The sequence below is a fragment of the Artemia sp. Qi Xiang Cuo genome, chromosome 19, assembly GCF_049724085.1.
Source record: "Artemia sp. Qi Xiang Cuo chromosome 19, ASM4972408v1, whole genome shotgun sequence".
In the NCBI taxonomy this organism is placed as follows: domain Eukaryota; kingdom Metazoa; phylum Arthropoda; class Branchiopoda; order Anostraca; family Artemiidae; genus Artemia; species Artemia sp. Qi Xiang Cuo.
Window position 1 is genome coordinate 42,672,576 of NC_142812.1, and position 16,475 is coordinate 42,689,050.

Here is a 16,475-nt window from a genome sequence, read left to right on the forward strand (position 1 = left end):
AGTTATATTTGAAGTCTATAAATAGTGATAACTACATTTAGACCCAAGATCTCTGAGATCCAAATATATTGCTATTATCCCATTATTGGCTATCTTTGTCTTTTATGCCTAGCCCAACAAGCGAGCTTTCATGAACAGCGTATTACCAGCCAGCCAGTAAGAGTGCACAGACATTGCAAGCAGTCAATGGCAATGCACTGACCTAGCTCTGTTAGATCAAGCTTTGAGATTTCCAAGTGCAAAGAACACAGAGGTAAAGCAACAAAGAAAAGGTACTTAAGCTAAATTTCTCAATACAAAATATGTGCTGAGCAAAGCAAACTTATTCATGTTTTTTTCAGCCTGCTTTAGGAAAAACAGACTTCCCAAATTCAAATTCCTCTCTTATGCCTAGATGATAATATATAGTGCTACAAGAACTGATAATATATCTATTTTAAGTAAAAAAGTATCAAAATCAAACTAATTTGAAAACCAAATATAAGACTCTTCTAAAACTAGTAATTCAGCTATGTTGTAGCCTATAACGTCTATACTAAATTTCTAATTTAAGATATTTCTTCACCTCCTAAAACAGAAACATGTTTTTCAAACAGAAACATGACTTATTTTCAAACATGAAAACAGTGGAATGGCAAACGAAAAAATTAACACAAAATGCATATTCCAATCAGCTTTGTAAATCAATCATCACCACGCCTTTTTTCATATTTTGAACAAGTTGTTGCATAGACTTGGCAATATCTCTTGACACTTCTAGAACTTCTTCATGCCTTTTCTTATTATTTTCTTCCTTTTCTTTTGCTTGCTGAAGAATCAGGTCTTGCAATATTTTCTCCTCTTCACTGCACTTTTGAAAAGTTTTTTATCTCTATCACAATTTCACTCACAACTTCTTTTTTTGTTGCTGGTGTTTTCAACCGAACCTTTTGCAATTTTTTTCTTGTTTGCAGTCTTCAAATCAAATTTTGAAAATTCGAATTCAGTCTCTTGTGTACTTAAAATCTCACCTGAAGATTTTGGATCATCAATGCTATCTAAAACATACTTTGGTAGATATGAATCCTTGTCTTTCTGAATATCATAGACATCTTCAAAATGTGCTGGCTTTTTCTTAGAGTCAGCTCCTGTTTGTTTGGAATTTTTCTCAGATTTCAAATTAGCCGGCTTCAACTAATTGTACTGCTTTCTGCATTTCTCTGCAGATTCCTTGATAGATTCAGGCAAGCAGAACCCATTTTCCTTCATTTCTTTTGCTATGTCCATCCAAACATTCACTTTTTTTGTAACTTTATCTCTCAGTCGTGACTGGACACTGTCTCTTTTTACAATAGACAGAAGCAGCTCTCGTGCCTTTTTGTCTATGTCTGCTGCAGACTTAGTTCTATTACCAATCCAGATCATTTCTGCAGGAAGAGATGGTGGTTCTTTTGCCCCCAATTCTGCTGAGGGTGATTCTGCACAAGCCAATTCGTTGGAACCTGATTCTGTGGATGAAATCGGTTCAACCACCAGAATAACTCCCTTGTCTTTCAAATTATCTCTCCAACTGTCTGGTAGTTCATTGTAGTATAGTGCCCATACAGCACCATCTGAAAATAAAATACGTTAGGAGCTGATTTGCAATTGCACCAGGTTACATACAAAGTAATCTGAAAGATTGATACTCACAAAAAAGTGAGCAGATTTATATGCCTCAGAGTTTGAAAATGGAAACTGTTGCAAACCCAATCCCACATATGACTGGATATAATGACATCAACGGTCCAAATGCAGTTTCATATTTACCATCAGATTGTCAACATCTCAAAAACTTATACTAACATAAGTTTTAATAGTGTCTAGGTGTTGACAATTAAAATCTACAGGTTCTGGAATGAGGTAAAAGAATAGCAGCATATCAGATACTTGTAAGTACCTGGCACCAGGAATGAATCCAGGAATAAAAAAAAACTATCACCACTGTTTTTTTCATCCTAAGTCTACAAATAGCAGGTCAATAGGGAAATTTTTTTTTTATTAAACAATTAACAACAACAAAATAATTCCTGAATGTTTTGGTCACACATACAGTGGCTGTCATCAGCAGGTTAACTAAAATAATACAAATATAACATTTATGTTTAAACAAAACAAAAATTGATTACACATTAATTGATGCTTTTATTATATCCAAAGCAGTAAGATATGCAAATATTTTTGGTTTCCTTGTTTCTGTAAAATTGGCAAAATCTTTAGACAAAGGTTCATTATCAAGTAAACAATGGTCATTGATACTGAGTCTGGTCTTTGTAAATATCGAAGTCTAATTTCCTGACATTGTAGGAAAAATGAAAGGGGCTAAGGAGAATCTAACAATTTGGGTATTTTTTTATAATAGTGCGTTAGGAAACCTATTATATGCAATACTGTCATTAAACATGGAGCACAAAAAATAAAAATAAAATAAAATGTTTTGCCAATTCCTAAATCAAAGTTCTACCATATAAAAAATAAATCAATAAGTCCCAAGGGTGACACATATTGGGCATACTGTTTATTCCAAGTTTCAACTTCATTCATTGTTTTCAAACAAAAAGCTTTGTCGTTTTATCTTTGTCTAACTTAGGCAATGAAACTCTAGAGTTCAATAAGAGTATCTCTGTAAAAAAAAATAGGGCAATAAATTCCTGCTTCCCTGAAATTTTTATTTCTAACCAATCTTAGTATATTAAACTTGCTGTTTTTTAAATTTAACTCTGAAGTGGAAATTTAGCCAATTTGGGCTTGTGATAGCCCATTAAAAAAAAAAAAAATCACATGACAACTATCCCATGAGATATAGGCCTATATGACTTTGTGACATTGATAAAAAGTTTGGTGGGTAAATAAAAGTTCAAATAGGGATAAATTGTCATGGATAGGCAGTATGGTCTTTAAAATTAGCGGATGTTTCATCACAAGCATATTAGACAATTTACAGACAAAAAATTCAATTATTTTTATGAAAACAACATACAAAAATTTAATTTTTTCTAGCAAATAGTTGTATTTGAAAACAATGTTCTTTGTTTTCACTTCAGACAAAATCCCATTTTGTTGCCTAAAGCGGCGTTCACAAGCGTGTCTAGCTAGAACCCCATGTCTAGCCAGAATCCAATGTCTAGGCAACGACCATTCACGAGTAAAATTCGGCGCTTAGCTAGACACGCTAGACAAGGCGCTTGGCTAGACATTGAGTTCTAGCCTCTAGAACTCAATGTCTAGGATTTTCGATTACAGCCAGTCAGAATGTGTCAAGATCCACTATTTCCATCATTTTTTGTTTACATTTGTAAACTGAAATTTAATTTTTGTTTTCTCATTAATTGTTTTTTTCATTTTAGGCAAATATACAACACCAGACATAATAATGGAGCACACTAGGCAATTGTTTTGCATATCTCATCCATTAGCTCGTGACAGTAAATATAGGGATTATAATATTTGAAAGTTTTGCCTGCATAAGATCTGTTGATTGGCTAGAAATGACAATTTGAAACTAAATTTGTAGTTTTAGCTAAGCACCGAATTTTACATGTGAACGGTCTTGGCCTAGACATGGGATTCTAGCTAGACACGCTTGTGAACGCTACTTAATGCAACTTTAGCAATAGCCACCTGCATTTCAAGCTCTTTTTAAAAGCACAAAGCAATTATCTGTCTAGTTAATTTTGGCTGTTAAGTTACTATTGAATCAAACTTAAATGATTTTTTTTTAATAGGCATTTTTTCTTTCAAATCTCACCTTTTTATTAGACTGGGAGGGGGATAATACAAGAAGGAGGATTATAAACTGACTCTTAATGTTTCAGAGCACGAATGTTAAAATGGGGCTTTTTGTGCTTCTCAAGATCTCCAGTCTAGAAATGGCACCAAAATTACATATGGTGATCTCAATGGTGCCCTTTTCACTTCACTCTTTCACTACTTATATGGGCCTCTGGCTGTTTTTCGGATTTCCTGGAAAAGATGGTACTGGTGCATTATATATAACACAGCGCTATAGATTGCACAAGGAAATACAAATAGAAACCCGTCAAATGGGTATTTACAAGAGATAATGGATTGCAAAGTGCGATTTCTTATCGCGTTTACGATATTTAAACTGTTGTTTTTAGGGTTTAGGGGGGGGGGAGGGAAGGTACCTTGGTTAGGTTAAGTATTTAATATATGCTATGCTTGACCCGCCACCCCCCCCTCCTTAATGTGCAAATATATAGCCCAAATTTGTTTCTAAACTATTATATTTTCATACTATTTTATTTTATTTCATTAGCATTAACCAAACTTGACTTCTTTTGTGTGTTATATATAATGCACCAGTACCCAAAAAATATCAGCCATAAACATCTACTGGCATATTTGACAAACCAACATAAGATATCACGCCTTAATCACCTTTATATGAAGAATTTTTTCACTAGACCATTTTTGTGGGGGTAAAGTAAAGTTAAGTCTTCAAGGACTTATATAAGTTTTTTTTAAGTAACTTTAAAGTTTGTATTGTGTTTCTTTCAAAGAAGGAGTAATTCTGCATTGTTAATTCCTAGGCTACTAGAGTAGCTTAGCATTCTGTGAAAGAGTATTCAGACCCAGTAAAATTCTACTTTAGCTACATTTTGCTATCTTGGAGAGGGGCTAGGTTATAAAAATGAAACTTTCAGTAATGAATCCATGGCCAAAAATATGCTCAGAGAAGTTATTACCAAGCTTCAATATTACCCCCCTCTGATTTCCAAGTTTTAGAAATTTGCCTACTTGACAGGTTCATTACCAATTGGAATTCTGACATAACAATATTTTCCCTGAATTTCCAGTTTTTGGTTTCTTTTTCTCTGGTTCGAGTCTTAAAAATGCAATCCCTGTTAATTAAATAGAATTTTAAGCCATAGGCTAACAATGTTTTTCTTTCTTCTAAATTTAGGAGATGTATTTGCAGATCTTTGAAACCTCATAAATTGGGTTTGAGCAATGTTTTGAAGCTGAAAACAGTTTTCTTGTACTTTATTTAAGCACAAGAACAATTTTACAAGGTTTCACTTTTGGTAAAATTCCAGTTTAACTACTTTTACTATCTTGGAAAGAGGTTAGGTTAGGAAAATTAAAATTTTAGGGATAGGTCTATGGACTAAAGTATGTTCCAGGACGGTATTTGAAGTACCTATCTCCACTCCTTCTCCCTCTAGAGGGCAGTGACCTTTGATGATGTTTAAAAATCTTTTTGTTATGAAGGTGAACCCTTGCAAAACAGATCTTCTGCTTAAATGAAGTACAAGAAAACTGTTTTCAGCTTCACAACTTTGTTCATCCCAATTTATGAGGTTTCAAAGATCTGCAAATAGATTTCCTAAATTTAGAAAAAAAACCACTGATTTGGCTTAAAATTCTACTCAAATAAAAGCAATTGAATTTCAGAACTAACACTAGAGAAAAAGAAACTGATTACCTTAAATTGCAGCTAGGAGCAATCTAAGGATTTCTCCTTGTAGAGCTCTGGAATGATGATTAATTGTATGCAAGAATCACTGGTGACCAGGTGCTGCTCCATCTTCGATAGTATCACAATTGAATTTACACTCTTTGGAGAATACTCAGCATCTAGCCTTCATTTAAAAACATCAACAGATTCAGCAGTAACAGTTTCATTAGATAATTTGTTCCAATTGTTGACAATACATGTTGAGAAGAACTGAGTACGGACTCTAGATGCTGTAGACTGCTTGACAAGTTTCAGTTGAAGACCTCTAGTTCTTGAATTGGTACTAACAGTAGGGGTTATTGATGGGAGAATATTAGCCCTCAATAACTTGAAGGCTAAAATTGCATCCCTTTTATTTCTCCTGTTTACAAGTGTAGAGCGATTCAACTTTGATAGTCTTACTGGACAGTAAAGCTCTTGTATGCCAGGTATCAGTTTAATAACATATCTCTGCGCATCTTCAAGAACTTTTATATCTTTTTTAAAATATGGAGAGGCAAGTGACATTCCAACTTCAAGCTTAGGATAAACAAGTCCCTTATAAGGAAGACTGATGACTTTTAACAAATAAGAGCAGCATGGATTCTGTTTGCCAAAGTGAATGATATGGCACTTGGCAACATTGAATTCAAGAAGCCAGGCCTCAGCCCATGACCCAGCAGATGAAGATTATTTTGCAGCAGGGCATGATCTTCACAGGACAAAGCTGGCCCAAGAAGCTTCATGTCATGTGCATAAAGAGTTGAATTACTGCTGATAATGGAAGGAACATCATTGATGAAAATATTAAATAATGTAGGACCCAAGACACTTCCCTGAGGAATTCCACTCAGAACACACGTTGAGGAAGAAAGAATACGATCTCCAGAGTCATCAAACAACTGAACACATTGGTTTTTCGAATAAAGAAAATCAAGGATCCAGAGCAGGGATTTCTCTTCAAGTTTAACTGCGCGCAATTTAATTGCAAGTCAATTGTCACACACTTTGTAAAAAGCTTTAGAGAAGTCAAGCAGAATCATGTCAACAGGCACTCCAATATCAAGCAACTTGGTGATGTGATCATATGATTCAAGGAGAGTGTTTTCAACAGATCTTCAAGAATAAAAGGCATGTTGTGAACAGTGTAAAATATTATTTGCTTCAAGGTGTTTAACAGCTGCAGAGTTGTTGATTCTTTCAGGAACCTAAAGAACAACTGACATTATTCTAATGGGTTGATAATTTTCAATAAGTTCATTTCTACCTTTTTTTAAAAATAGGAACGACATGTGCAGTTTTCCAATCCTGAGGTAGACTAGATATATTTAATTATGATTTGAATAGCAGGGAAAGAGGTTGAAACAAAACTGTATGACATTTGTGTAGGATACGTGGGTGGATGCCGTCTGGGCCAGGAGATTTATTCAGTTTGAAGGATGTCAATTCCTTTAGAACCAAAGTATCTGTAATCAGAATTGGTTCCATATTATGTGATACATCATATAAGGGAGGTGTAGGATATACAATACTGGGGTTGGACAAAAAAACAGAAGAGAAATATTGATTGAAAATGTCAACTTCCAGGTCAGGATCAGCAACTGATATACTATCATGCAGGATATCTGGGATTGTGTGTCTGCTGCTACATTTTTGAGTGGTATAACGCTAGAAAGATTTAGGGTTAACCTTAACTTCCTCTGCCAGTTTTTCCTCAAACCTTCTCTTCAATACCTTTATTTGGTTTGTTGTTTGATTATGAAAGGACTTAAAGACTAGATAATTTTCTGTGGTCTTATTTTTTCTATAACGGTTCCATGCTCTGTGTTTTCTATTGATTAGCTTACTAATTTTAGTAGTTAAAAAAGGTAAACTTTTTGCCTGTTTTACCTGAAAAATTCTGGTGCATGACTTTTCAACATTTAGAATTTCTGTTTTTACATTTGACCAACTCTCCTTGATATCATTAGTAATAAGCTTTTTCCGGTTGACTTATGCAAGTTTTTCAGAAACTATTTTGTAGTTAACATGCTTTTGTTGCTTAGAGGAAGGCTGAATGGTAGGTAAACATAACTCTGAAATAATTACAACATGGTCACTGTTACCAACAGGTGTTGTTATAATATTCTTAGTAAGAAGGTTAGGGTTACTGAGTATAACCAGACCAAGAATGTTGGAGACTTGACCTTCCCTGAAACGAGTTGGTTGTGAAATTGTTTGACAGAGGGAATTTATCAGAAAGGGCAGACAAAAAAAAGAGAATCTCTATTACAAAAACCAGATCCATCAATCCATTGGATTTCAGGAAGATTAAAGTTCCCCATACGGACAAGATCGTAGCTGACAAAATTGGTCATCATATGAGACAACATTGCAGCCAAATTTGATTCCGAGCCCATAACACATGGATCACTGGGGCTTCTATTAACAACACCCACTACAATTGAAGTTTTTTGATTCTGTAATTTAATCCACACAGACTCAATTCCATCAGTATTCAGAGAATTGAATGAGACTAACATTTAGTCCACCTCTTATATAAAGGCAAACTCCTTGGTGGCAGAGTGGGGAATTAAGATTAGAAAATAGTTGGTAATCATCAATTTTAATTTCATCAGGAGTTAAAACTGACAAGGTATTTTTTGGTGAAACTTTTGTAATTGCAGCAACATCTACTCCTTTAGATTTCATATGAAAATAAAGTTCAGAAAGCTTATTAGGGAAGCTATCAACATTGGAGCTAAGGAATCTCATTCCCTGAGAGGTAGGAATCAGTGAGGATGCAGGAACTAAAGGACTGGTAAGGTTGTTGGATACAGCACTATGAAATGACATAGAAGAAAGGTCAGTTAAACATGTTGTAGTTGAAGAAACGAGATAAGTGTCAACATCAGAAAGAAAACTATTATTATTGTGTTCACTACTAGACCATTGAGAGACAGAATTAGGTGATGCAAATCCATAAACATTTAAACAATTATTAGAGGTAGAAGCAGGCACATACATTAGCGGGACATTGGAGTGGTCTGGAGGATTGCTCCAACTGGCGAGCTTTTTTTAATGATGGCACCATTACGGATTATCAAATCTGCTTCTCCCTTAGCTTTTCTGCATTTCAGCTCCTCAACTAGAGCTTTGTTCTTTATGCGATCTTCCTTAGGACTATCTCCATAAAAACTAATTGATCCTTTTGTTCCAAAGGATTTCTGTATAATTTGCTTTCTAAATTCAGTTGATGGTACAGAGAAGAGAAGAGGAGGGGGCGGCTACCAGATGGTTGATGGCTATTAGAAAGTCTTTATACTTGGGTTGGGGGGGGGGGCGGAACCAATGTCAACTCCATAGTCGCATAAGAGATAATTGTACAGGGAAACTGCATTATCAGTCTGGGGGGTGATACCATAAGCAACAATATTAAGACATCTTCCAAAATGCTGGTGCTCTGAACGTGCTATCCAATAAACATCAGATTCACATAATTGGGCTGATGGAAGTTGAGACAACTTAGGGGACACTGTAGATACTACTAGGTCCTGAACTGTTGAGGTAGAGCAAACTGATCTTCCCTGAAAGCTTTCAAGGAATTGTCCATAACTGATAGGCCTACTAACTTATTTATCATAACTTGCTCACTAGAGGGGGAGGGGGAGTGTTAACTTTGCAGACTGGACATGACCAGGAACATGTAAGGGGTTAAAGTGTCCATTTTTGCAATGGGAATGTCTTCCAAGACGACCCACAATGTAAGCTGATTGTAATGAATTTTCAATTATGTGATACCCTGCTTGCAATGTTGCTAACTTGGGCTGAAATGTCACTTTTTAGGTCAGTTCTCAGTTGGGAAAGTGTTTGTGTCAACTGAGTAGTGGTGGCAAACTCCTGCTTAAGATCTTCCCTGAAAGCTTTCAAGGAATTGTCCATAACTGATAGGCCTACTAACTTATTTATCATAACTTGCTCACTAGAGGGGGGAGGGGGAGGGTTAACTTTGCAGACTGGACATGACCAGGAACATATAAGGGGTTGAATCATCTTAGTTAATAGTTTATATTCTCCAGGGGACAGGTCCAGACATTCACCACAGATCCACTTCTCACAAATATCTCAATAGCAGAAGACCCTTCATTCAGGTCTGCAGAACAGGCAGCACATTTGTCATTGCCTTTAATTGGGCTCATATGTTTTCTTTTAGCTTTGCTGGACATTATGTATCAAATTAATCAGGGAATGAACCAAACAGGTTCAGGCTATATACTATGCCTATTAAAGCTATGCTATTACCTGGAAGAAGATCTCTTCTAAAATCAACTATAACCAACGAAAAAAAAGAAAAATACTTCTCTTGTTTACTCAAATGGGTTTATTTACTCAATTTGGTAGTCTTTTGTAGGCAAGTGCAATTTAAGGTTAAAGCGGGGCTCCCACGGCGTCAATAAAGTTAATAAAGCTGTCCCGTAAACCGTTTTCCTCTTATAACTTTATTGACTTTATGGTTGTCCGAAAGAAGTTAAACTTTTAAGTTTTTTAAGTATTTAAGTTTTTCAATAAGGTCCGGAAAGTTTAGTCAATAGGAGAAGACTTGTGGAGAATTTCAATTCAGCTAAAAGAAACTAATTAGATAGCCAGTCTTGAACTTTTTTCTCTAATCTGTGGAACATTGAAACAGAAGACTTAATTATTTCACTAGTGAGAAATAAACCTTTAATATATAGTTCCTCACAAGGGGAACATAAGGACACAATTGGTGTTGAAAATGCATTCAAGGAAATAAGTTAAGTATTGTTTTAGGAATTGGGTTCTCATTTTTGTCTGTGAGCCTTCTTTAGTAAAATTAAAATCAAAAACAACGGCTAACTGGATACCAATTTGTTAAACTGCAAAAGTTATCAAAAAATAATGTCAAATATATTCAAACATAAACCAGTGAATAATTCAAATTAATGACTTCAAAAAATTTCCATAAAGTCAGGAAGGTAAAATTCATGTGTGAGAGCGACGAACTTTACGGTATGTAACTTTGCGGAATACTTTATTAATTTTATTGACGCCGTGGGAGCCCTGCTTAAGGTAAAGGTAATTCTTTGTGTAAATAAGGATGATTATGATGGCACTATGAATCATCAGTTGAAGAAAAAGAGCTGTCCACAGTGCTACCTATCCAATTAGAATAACTTCAGAAAGTCTAGTTTAATAGATGGCAGGACACTATGGCAAATGAAGTACCATATATCTGGGCAATGGATAAATATTTTGTTTCCTGTCAATTTCTTATGATCATTTTCTGAACACGTTGGTATAACTTTATATATAAATAGAACTATTGGTCACACCAAAAAGCAGTGATTTTGTATTATTAAAAATTTAGCCTCTGGCAGGGTTGCCAACTGCCAACGTCAAAAAAGAGTGCAAATCAAGGCCAAAAAAGAGTGCAAGTTGTCAAAAGCGAGTGCAAGTCAAAAAAATTGCGCATGCACAACCCCTTTCACTGTTCTGACCACTCTTACGCCATTTACAAATTATCAATTATCCTTTGATTGATAAAAATATTATCTTTAAATTTTTCAATTGTATTTAAAATAAATTTAGGAAATCAACCTCTAAGTATTAAGTTAGATAATGATTATCATTCTTTTTTAGCTTAAAGGGTAATGCTCTGCTTGAAATTTGCAGGTGTTTGTTTTGATTGTTTAGATCTTTAACTGAAATATAGTTCACTGCAAGCAATTTTTAGTTAAAGTTTTGTCTCCATTTTATCCAAACATTTTGAAAGGAATATAAGATGTCCAAGTAACTATGCTTGTGAACTATAGCTGAGTTCACTGTAGTCAAGTACTGTAACCGAGCACAGTGACAAAAAATGGAAGCAAAAAAAAAACAAATTTTTCATTCTTCAAAATAGCACACAAAATTGTGTGTTTATTGCATTTTTATTTGCATTTTATCACATTGTGCCTCAGTGTCACCCAGCAAATTCAAAAACCATTGAAGAAGAGGCACAAGAGTGTCCGCATCTCCAGATAAGGCAACATTTGGACTTAAGTATTTGAGATTTACCAACGTTAGGTCATTGCAGTCAATCTGATTGCTCTTTTGTGAGCAAAATTCCAAAAGAAAATTCAGACAGCTCATCTGGATGCCTTGAACCTGCTGAGCACTCAATAGGCCAGTATTTTATAGGCTTTTCATGAGGAACAGTGTATTTGGTCCCAACTTAATACAATCAAGTGCAAGAAATTGAGCTGGGATCAACCAAACTTTAAATGGATCTTGTACTTGCCCTATTTCTTCCTTTTTGATAAAGGACTTGAGGAGTAACAGATACGTCTGCCACAAGCTTTACAAAAGCCTGTGAATTTGTGTTCCCTCAGCTTGAAACTCATTTTTTAGTGCATTGATCTTTCATAAGACAAATGACAGAAAAAACTAAGTAAATTTCACAGAGGAATCATGCATAAAAGCAAGAATTTTATTAGCCTTTTCTTTGGCTCCTCTATCTCCAGTGGAGTCACCTTCTCCATGGTTGGTAAAGAATAAAGGAGCGGGTTCCACTGTTCAAGGATCTGTTCAAAGGAAGCTTCAAGGGTGAGCCATTGCATACTTGAAGTCTGCAAAAGCTTATGGTTTTCCACATGACAATTTTGGTAAGTATTTAGTCCATTCTGTCTTTTTGGGCTATTTGCCACATATGCAACTACATCACAAATAAAAATGTCAATTCCACCTTGCAACTTCTTAGCTACACATGCAGAACAGAGAGCAAGGGAATGGCCAGTGCAGCCTAGCACAAGCAAATCTGGCACATATTCTTTTAACAGTACACCAAGACCTTTTTGATGTCCAGTGTTAACACTGGTATTGTCAAAGGCAATTGCCATCAAATTTTGCAAAGGTATTCCTAGGCTTTCCAAATGTCCAAGTATTAGACGTTTTTGCCCTTCTGAACTGGCACTACTTACTGGCAAAAGCCCCAGAAAGTCTTCTTGCACTACATCTTTGGAGTCTTTGTACTTTGCTATAAGGACCAAGACCTTCTGCCATGATTTATTGGTAAATTTGTCAACTATAAAAGAGATATGAGCTTTCTTCAGTTCACAAGAAAGCACATTTCTTTCTACAGGGGCAATGATGTGTCAAATTATCCCACTAGTTTTAGTTCTGCCCTGATTGAAAATTTTACAAAGTTATGAGTCTCCAAAAGCATTTTTCAGGACTGGGGTTAAAGTGTCCATTTTTGTAATGGGAATGGCTCCCAAGACGACCCACGACGTAAGCTTTAAGCTGGCTTCAATTATAGACTCAGCATGTAATTTTTTGGGAAGTCTTCATACTGCAGCATTGATGTCTGATTGTTATGAACCCCGCTCTTGTGGAAGTTTGTTCTAAGATGGCGCCTCACGTTTGCCACACATCCAATTATGTCTTTATAACACACTTTACAGTAAGCTAAGTCCTGGCTTTGTTTAAAAAATGATCAGAAATTAAATAAAAAAAACAAATTTTCTCAACTGAAATTAAGGAGCAACATTAAAACCTCAACCAAACAAAAATTACAACATATATGATAGGGGTTGCCTGCTCCTCAACACCTCACTCTTTACGCTAAAGTTTGAAATTTGTCCCAATTCTTTTTAAAAGATTTTTTAAAAGTACTAAAAAACTTTAGCATGAAGAGTGAGGTGTTGGAGAGGGGGCACCCTTCTTTAAATATGTGGTAATTTCTGTTTGTCTTAAGTTTTAATATTGCTCCTTACTTTCAGTTGAAAAAACTTCCTGTTTTATTTCAAAAGTGTTTAAAACCAAGGCTGAAATAAGTATGCAAAAAAGGAAAAAGGCTTGGACAGAAATACTAAGCACCTTTTTTCTCCTTGTCTCTTGTACAAGAATACTTGCTTACTTTTTAGGCTCTTGGGAATGTTAAAAGGGGTAATAAGCCTATTCTACAATCAGCTTTGCTTAAAATTGAGGATATAAGCACTTAGTAATTTTGCCAAGCTTTGTCCACAAGCAAAGCTTGGCAAAGACAAGGATGTTTTAAACTCAGTCCTACTTAAAATTCAGCAAGCAAAATGGATGTGGATGATTTTAATACCTGGCCAGTTTGCCCCCTCCCCCAACTGCAATTTTAAGTCAAATCTTATCAAACCTAAGATAGGCCCGCATAATTCAAGCATCCACAGAAAAGGATCATTTTTTTTAGTATACCTGTCTTTTTGGTACAATATTGCTCATTTTTTGGTGAATATTGACCAGTTCATATTATTGACCTATGAATAAATTAAACATACCACTCAATGCCTTTTCTCATGTTCTTTCCAAATATACTAATTGCTTTTGGCGTAAATTCACTTTACTTCAAACCCCTAGGATATATATTTACTCATTGGGGGGGGGGGCTTGTAAAGTTCATTTCTGATGCAAAGGAATATTCAATTTGGATTCAGGATGCAATTCTTACAAAAGAGGTAAGTTTGAAGTTTACCCCCAACCCAATGTACAAATATATACCCTGAATTGTTATATTTGGGTGGGGTGAAGTGAATTTACACCAAAAAACGATTATTATATTTGGAAAGAGCATAAGAAAAGGCATCAAGTGATATATTCACTTTATTCATTGGTCAAAAATATGAACTGCTCAATATTTGCCCATTTTTCATTGTCATTTTTAATTGGCTTGAATATTTTTGGCCCTGGATTCATTTCTAAAAGTGTCATTCACCTAACTCAACTGCTTTCCAAGATAGAAAGAAGTGTCTTAAGTCCAAACTACAATTTTAGACTACCCCATATTTTCCTAATTTACCTTTTTATATCATTTTGAGATAAATTTTTACCAAATCATATTATTGACTTCTGAATAAAGTGAATATACCACTCAATGCTTTTTTATGCTCTTTCCAAATTTAAAAATCATTTTTGTTGTAAATGAATTTTACCCCCGCCCCTATATAGCAATTCAGGGTATATATTTGCAGATTAGAGGGGGTGGGGGCAAATTTTTTTCCTGATGTAAATGGGAGGTAAGTTTAAACTTTACCCCACCCCCTAATGTGCAAGTATATACCCTGAATTGGTGTATAGGAGTAGGGGTGAAATTCATTTCCAACAAAAATGATTATTATATTTGGAAAGAGCATAAAAAAAGGCATCAAGTGGTATATTCACTTTATTTGTAAGTCAATAATATGATTTGGTAAAAATTTACCCATTTTGATACTATGGGTCCCATCCAAAGCAAATTCTTGGACCCATGGCTGGTAAGATGTTTTTAATTGCATAAAAAATGGCTATCACAAGCAGATATGGGTCATTGATGATGCTTTAAAATGATGCACAGGCCTAAAGTCTTTGCAGAATTTTATCAGTTTGAGATTAGACTTTAGTAGCCTAGGTTTATTTTGGTTGTTGCTTCTGCATTGCCTTACTTCATGTTTCATACTCACTTTTCCATTTCCATGAAGAACAGTTCTGCCCAACAGCTTTCAACTTTCCAGTTCCAGAATTTGTATGAGGGTATATGGACTACCATGCAGTCCTTTCACCCCTTTTGATTTCATATCTTCAATCCTTCTTTTTCTTCAGCTCAGTAATGTTTTCAGAAATGGTCAGCAGTAATTCTTTATCTTTGTAAAAACAGCACCTGAAAATTAAAAATACACTCCACTAGGCATGTCATTTGAAGCCATAATTTTGATGATAGGTTGTGGGAAGCGCGGGTACCTGAGCTACCTATCCCCAGCAATTTCAGACCAATAGGCCTGCCGGTACCAGTACGGCGCTCCCTACTCATTCTCGATCTCTTCTGCACTGTAGAATTCTATCAGTGTTCCATTGTCTTCTTCATGATCTGAATCATCAAATTATAGATTGGTCTTTCAGTGTTCGGATGTTGTTGTAAATTAATGATGGTATCAAATGTTTCTGGAACACCCATTTTCTGGAAGCTTAACTTAATCTTTGTGATTTGTGGTGCCAGTACCAAACACTCAAAAAAGATATGTTGGGGAGTTTCCACTAATGTTTTACACCACCTACACAGTGGTGAATGATGGAGTTTCCATTGGACTCGAAGAGAATTCAGCAACAGGTATCCAGATTTTAACCTGTAATACCACACCGAATCTTCCTTTGATAGAAATGGGGAATTCAGGAATGGGGTGCGCTTTGTTTTTCCACGGTGTTTTATAATGTCTCGAAAATTCCCAAGTTTTGAGTCTGGAGGGGCGCAAGCATTTGCTCCTTCATTAGCTAGTCTATCGGCTGTCATATTGTGGGTCAGTCCTTTATGGCTAGGGATATGGTGGAAGCAAACTGAAGTGTTCACATTCTTAAGTCTTAGGAGAGAATCTCTAATAGATTTTAAACCTGAATCAGCAGCCTCAAAATTTATTCTTTTGATTAGCTGGATGGCTGACTTAGAACCTGTGAGGATTAACACTTTTTTGAAGGTGGTCTGAGGTTGACCATAACTTCCAGTGCTTTTAGAATGGCAAACAACTCTGCTGACAAAATTGAAGTATTGGATGGGAGAGTTACTGAAATATTCAAGGAAACATACGGAATGCAAACCCCTGCTCCTGCATTTGTTCCCTTTACTGAGCCATCAGTATAAACTTGAGTATATTCGGGAAATAATGACGAAATTTTATTGGCGAAAAGCTGACAAACAGACTGATCAGCATAAAAAGATTTATCCTTAGGGAGCAGTTGGAGATGGCACTCAGGGGCCTCCATTTCCCAAGGCGGAGAATTTGGAAAAGGGTAAATATCTGCATGTTCATTTTTCAAATTTGGATGATCTTTCAGATATTGACACCAAGAAGACTTATGGTGCTGAGGCTTGCTAGGGTTTGCAAAAGTGGCTGGAAAGACTGCATGTTTATCACCATAATATTGTATTTTTGTAAAGTAACGGTTTCTCTGCATAGTAGCTCTATCTTTCAGAGCAGATAGTCCAGAGAGCTCTATTAGCTTATCTATTGCAGTATGTTTATGC

General features: G+C 35.5%; 1 long non-coding RNA gene across 1 annotated transcript; it reads right to left on the bottom strand.

Annotated features, from left to right (window-relative positions):
• Positions 1–417: 417 nt before the first annotated feature.
• On the bottom strand, positions 418–15,124 carry LOC148940871 (uncharacterized). The gene is made up of 2 exons (XR_016143371.1): positions 14,923–15,124; positions 418–1,592 (listed from the first exon to the last, which is right to left on the bottom strand). It is a non-coding gene; the product is annotated as an uncharacterized LOC148940871 (long non-coding RNA).
• Between the last annotated feature and the right edge of the window lie 1,351 nt (positions 15,125–16,475).